Genomic DNA, 6000 nt, shown 5'->3' with positions numbered 1-6000 from the left:
CACTGGCACTACACTGAGACAGCCCTAGCTCAGACATCTGTGTAAAAAATTCAGCAAGGCAGTACTGTTCCAGATGTGATGTGTTCCTGGAAGTCCTGCAGCTCTAGGGACCACAAGGCCACCATGCAAGTAGATGGCCCTCAGCAAGAGGCAAATGATGAGGAGAAACACTAAATTACTGTCATGCAAAGACTTTGCCAAAGCAATGGGAATAGAAGAAAAAAGACTCAATTTGGAACCATTTTGATGGGCTTTCATGTGTTAGTATGAAATCATTAGCTGCCAGATTCAGTCTGCTAGATTCTCTTCTAACTTTTTCTGTCTGGCCATCAACTGCCCTGTTAGCCCATCTCTGAGACAAATAACTGCCAGGTTTTCAGAATTAGGAGCCAATTCTCTTTCAACAGCCATCCCGAACCCTCCTATTCACACAGCTGTCAGTGTTTATGGCAACCTCTTCCTAGGTGCTTGTGGTGGTAGTTACAGACAAAGGAGATTTCTTTGAAGCATTTGGGTTGGTGTAGTGTTCTAGTCATTTAGGCTCTGGCTTGTTTAATCCTCATGGAGAGGTAGGCAGCCAAGCCTCTTCTGGAAGGATTTGAGGAGAAGATTAAAAACAACTTAAAGCTACTTGGATACTGAGGAGAGAAAAGTAGGATAGCTTCCATTAAGAGGTCAGTGCCTATGCTTCCTCAGCTGTGCCCAAAGGTCACGCTTGTGTGATCAAGTCACCATTAACAGCAACTTTCCTCTAGGTAAGTGCCACCCATCCCAGTGAGAGGGGATGTGCTTGTTCAGGGAGTTTGTTTTTTCCAGAGAAATAACTCCTGCTCAGTTCTTGAAATAGTCATTGTTTTTAAGTGTGTGTGAGTAATCTTGGCTAGTTCATGAAAGTAAGAGAAATGTTGTGTTAAGTTTCACTTCTTTTCAATTCTTTATAGTCAATTTCTTTAAAGCACCACTCCAGATGAGGTAGTTCCTCATCTTGAGCTTACCTACACATTTATATCTGTTTCCAGGAAACTGAGACGATAGAAACATTAAAACAAATTGGATTCAGAATAAAATTAAAGTATCATCATAAAAACAATCTTTCAGAGTAGATGATATTTCAGTGACAGTGTCATTCCACTGTCATTTTATTTCTTTTTTTACTAAAGCAGACTGAAAATGCCCCCCTGGTATGATGATGATGCAAAACACAACACAAGAAAACATGAAGAAATAGTAAAAATGTAAGGGCTTTTTAATGAGAAAATTTAATCAAAGGCTTCTGCTTATAATACTTAAATTCTGTGGTGTTTCCAAACATCTAAAATGCTACAGATTTGAAAAAATATTAATTTATTAGAAATAAATTGATTTTAATTCTTTGAACTACACTCCTATTTGAAGGATACTTTGCTCTGTTACTTTTTAAGCATAGAAAAAGAGAACTGTAAATCATTTTCCCATTTTTTGGAGTAAGTGTTAATGATACTGGCACTTTCATGTCTTCACTCTTTCCTTTGGTGACCAGTTTGTTTAAAAAAACCTGGGCTCAGATAATTAGTCTACTTAAGAGAAGTATGCAATATATGCACATTGGGGAATCATGTAGAAAGAGCAGTTGCTGACTTGAATAAACTCACTGTTTAAAATATCTCATTTTCTTCTCTGATATGCACGTAACTTTTCAAAATGAAAAATTAAAATACCTGTGTATATGCAAAGTATTATGGAGGTTTTTGTAAGGGATAGAAAATGATGCTGGTAAACCGTAGAATTTCATCTTAGGAATTGGAATGAAGTGCAGTCCACCTGCAGCAATACTGCCAGAATTAAGTTTCATATGGGGGACTGTATAAGATACTTTCAAGTTTGAGGTCCTTTAAGACTCATGCCTTTCACTTACAGTTGCCTAAGTTAGGAATAAATATATACTGTTCTCAATTTTAGCTGGCCTGATTCCCTTTCTTTTGAAGCTTTAGTGAAAAGCACACAGAATTATTTTAAAAATGTCCAGGTTGCTATTTTTTTTTCTCCTCTGCTCCTTTTTCCTGTAGAGTGACTTCCCCTGTTAAGACTTGTGAGAGGTGTTAGTGCCACTACTGCTGTTCCTGGTGTAGGTCTGCAGCTGCAGAACAAGCTTTAAGCTGAAAACCTGTTTCTCTTAGCACATATTTCTGCAGCTGAGTTTTGAATACTGCCAATATCCTTACAGGAAGGTGTGCTCTACTTCAAGTATTTTTAAGCATGTGTTGAACATGAGTTTGGAGTAGAGATCTCCTGAGGTCTTTCCAACCTTGATTATCCTGTGATCTGAGGAATGTTGCTTCTCAGGAAAAGAATTTCACACCATGAAATTTTTGTATTTTTCATAGTATTGAAAATCTGTGGAGTGCTTAATTATTATTTTTTTATTTCTAATAAACAAAACCACATTTATTAAAATGCTCCATACATTTCAGTTTATCTGGTCAGAGAAACTATTTTTCAAGTTTCAGCATTGTTTTTTATTTAACAAATTGCATAAAATTAAGTACATTTTGGCTGGTTTTACTTTTAATCCATAAAGGAAACTAGATGTGCTTGAATACTCCGTTTAGGAGGTTTTTTTACCACATCAATTAGCTTTAGTGTAGTGGTTTTAAACTTTGTATTTAGACATTTTACTAGTCTAATATGGGAGGCTCTGCACTCAAAGAGTTCATGTCCATTAAAATGCTTCATACAGATGTCTTATGGAAAGCATGTTTTTCTCCAAGAATCTAGATGTCTGTGAGGAATTTATGTAATTCAGATTACACTGAAATATGCATTAGTGCATCTGAAATGGGTCTTAGTATGTATTTCTCACATAAACTTTTTTTCTTGTTCTATATTGTATCATCTCATCTTAGTTCTAAGGTGAAATATGATATATTTTATCATGTCTGTTTAAAACCTTTGGGTTATCCTTAACTAATAGCCTGAAATACTGAACATCCGTTACAAAACCAAAAGGCCTCAAAGTTTGTCTTGTTTTTCAACATGTAACATCTCAAATAGATAGCCTTACTGAATCAGAACTGATCTCATGAGAAATCCTTCAAACAATTGTCTTCAAACTGACTTAAAGAAACACAAAGAAGATAATTTAAATCATAGAATAATTTCAGTTGAATGAAATCTCCAGAGGTCTTCTGGTCCAGAGCCAAATTTAAATTCAACTTTTTTGGTAAAGGAATTTGAGCCTGACATTTGTTATTGAATCTAAGCAGCAGACTATTCCATCAGCTCAAAATAATCTCCAAAGTGTAACATAAATTACTACTTATCAAGTATATATTGATTTACACAAGCTGGGAATGATGACTTGTGCATTTTATTTTTTTTTTCAACTGTAGACGGACTTTAACTCAATAGCAATTGTTCAAGAAAATCACTTTTTACAGCCTGTGATAAAGACAAACTGACATCTAATTTACAAAGATAATGGGATCATGCTTGGCTCATATGCCCTAAGTACTGCTCTGTAGCAGTTCCAAGCACCGATAGATTCAGGTTTTTCTGAGTTTGTTGCTAACTTTAGAAGCTCTATATTTTAAGATACTCCAGTTTTCCAAGTGGTCATTTTCCTTCAACTGGAAAAAAAAGTCTGAGCTCTATTATCTTTCTACTAAAAGATGATTGTTTTGATTAAGCTAATTCTTTATATTTTTAGGTTTTTTTCATAAACACCTGGTGGGGGGGAAGGCTTTTTTTTTTTTTTTTTTGGTGATTGTATAAAAAAGTCACGGGGTTTTTTTGGTATTGTTTTGCCCACATAAATAGTTAATATAATGTAGATAAATAAATCAGCCACAGCAGAAAAGAAACAAAGGCATTCCTGCTATAAATTCTCTTTTGTATCAGAATAAAATCAGGCTCTAAGTATAACTGTTCTCTCTTTCTTCCCTTCTGGGAAGGGGAAAAAAAGGTTTTCCTAGTACCGTGCCATTCTTATTAGATGTGATAAACCTTAGGGGCACCTCAATGTGATAGATGTATTTTCCTTTCCCAAACTACCTAAAAAAGTTAGTCTGAGCATCCTGTCTTATTACTAAACTCAGATACTAAATATTGGAAATTTACAGCAAGTGCTGAATTTTCTAAGGCATGAATGTTGCAGGTGTAGGTCATTGAAAATGACTGTAACAGAGTGATAGGAAATAGGTGTTTCTCTAAGAAAAGAGGAAGGAAATGAGAGAAACAGGATTTGTATGGAAAGGGTATACACAGGCCAAGCATAGCCAGAAATTTCAAATTTTGATTGATGAGGCTCTACTTATAGACTGCAAAACAGAAGTTGACTTTCAACTATATCAGCAGTCTTAATTTTGGTGGTTTTGACATGTTGTTTGCAACTTTATTGTACTTCACGAAAAGTTACTTTGTGTTCTGTTTTAATTTCTGTGTGTAAAAAGAAATAGGTCATATGCCTGAGAGTAATTTTAATTGAAAGAAAAGATGAGTATTGCCCCTGAAAATCAAAGGAATGCTGATATTATGTTTGCTAAGTCAAACCGGCATCATAATGTACCTTTAAGATACGTTACGGTGGCTTTGGAAAAATGAATAGATTTAAAGAAAGAAATCCATTTAGAAGGACAGACTTCCATAGAACTTTTTTCCTGAGTTAATAGTCATCATCTCTTCTCTAAAGAAACAAAGAAAGCAACAAACCCAGAAAGTTTTCATAATTAAGAAACTGATCTTTCAGAACACTTTCTGCAAATTGAGTGTTGTCATCTCACAGTGAAAGCCTGCCCACCTCTGGGTTCTCGCTTGGCCTAGAGATTTCAGCAGTTAACACATGCCTCTATTTTGTTGAATTGAGACATTAGGTTATACAAGAAGTGTTATTTGCATAAGTGCACTCATAGATGGTTTAGAAAACAGTAATTAAGTATATAAATATCCTGTGGATTTTACATTAAGTAGTGGTGCTTTCCATAATGCACATATAAATGGGCTATACTAAATAAATGAGAAACAGCTCTTTAGTGGTTCCCAATGGATTTAAAGCCTGAGAGTGCAACTAAAGACTCTCAAGACAACAGTCTATGGTATCTGCAAGTACTTTGATGCGATTGGGTAAATATTAGTTTTCTGTGAGTAAGATCCACAGCAGCCAGATCCACAGGTGACAGAAAACCCCTTGTCTTAGAGGCCTAAAGAATATGGTCCTGAATGTGTCTTTTGGATTCAAAAATACAATGAAAGTGGCTGCACAGATGGCCAGCTGCAGAAAGGACATAGTCTGGAAGAAAATGGTGATTAAGAGGGGTTTGTGTACAAAGAATCTTATATTATACTTGTTCTGAGTTGGCTGTAAAGTTGGTTGCCAGAAATGTGAGTGCACACCACTCTAGCCATACTTTTTGGTGGTAATGATGTGCTGTCCTTATCAAAAAAGTGTTACTGTGGGCTGCTTAACTTGCTGCTTGATAGTTGTTGCATTTGTGCTTCTTTCTGCTGGCTTAACCCCCATTTCCACTCCTGAGGAAGTGCCCAGTCTTGCACCAGATCTGTCATCTCTGTCCTTAGAATCTGCTTTCCCTGAGCCTAAACATAGACCCTAAAATGTAATGTAATTCCTGGCTTCTCAAGTTTTTTTGAATGACTGGCTTGGCTCCTGTGGTGGTGCATTTTCCCCTACCCTCAGCTGCACTGTGATCTGAGAAGGCCAAGGCTCCCTAGGCCTTGGCCTTGATGAACTGCACCTGGGCAAGCCCCTCTGGAGCTTGTCAGAAACACTGTCTGTTCCCAGGAACTAGTGCTGTCTAATGAGCACTTGGATTTTCACAGACAGCCTTGGAAACTTTTTCTTCTTGCCTGAATAACACCCCAAGTGGGATAATACTTTCATTATCAAATTTTCAAAGAAAGTTTCTGACCTGAGTTGTGGCTGGGATGGAGGATTACTACAGCTAAAGCCACCTCTCTTGTGATCCTAAAAACAGCAGCCCAAAGTGAGACCCTCTGAGCTCTCCCAGA

At 36.6% G+C, this 6000-nt stretch overlaps 1 protein-coding gene across 6 annotated transcripts in view; it reads left to right on the top strand.

The window, feature by feature from the left end:
* The first annotated feature begins 417 nt into the window (after positions 1–417).
* Positions 418–6000, top strand: part of FSTL5 (follistatin like 5) — a 386298-nt gene continuing 380715 nt past the window's right edge. For 5 of the 6 annotated variants that reach the window (XM_069013606.1, XM_069013602.1, XM_069013596.1 and 2 more), the window contains exon 1: positions 418–755. The gene's annotated coding sequence lies outside the window, so the exon portion shown is untranslated. The remainder of the gene's footprint in view (positions 756–6000) is intronic. The other variant, XM_069013600.1, reaches the window with a different exon arrangement.

This window comes from Aphelocoma coerulescens, chromosome 4 (genome assembly GCF_041296385.1).
Source record: "Aphelocoma coerulescens isolate FSJ_1873_10779 chromosome 4, UR_Acoe_1.0, whole genome shotgun sequence".
Classification (NCBI taxonomy): domain Eukaryota; kingdom Metazoa; phylum Chordata; class Aves; order Passeriformes; family Corvidae; genus Aphelocoma; species Aphelocoma coerulescens.
Note: the sequence above shows the minus strand (reverse complement) of the source record. Positions and strands in the feature narration are given on the sequence as shown.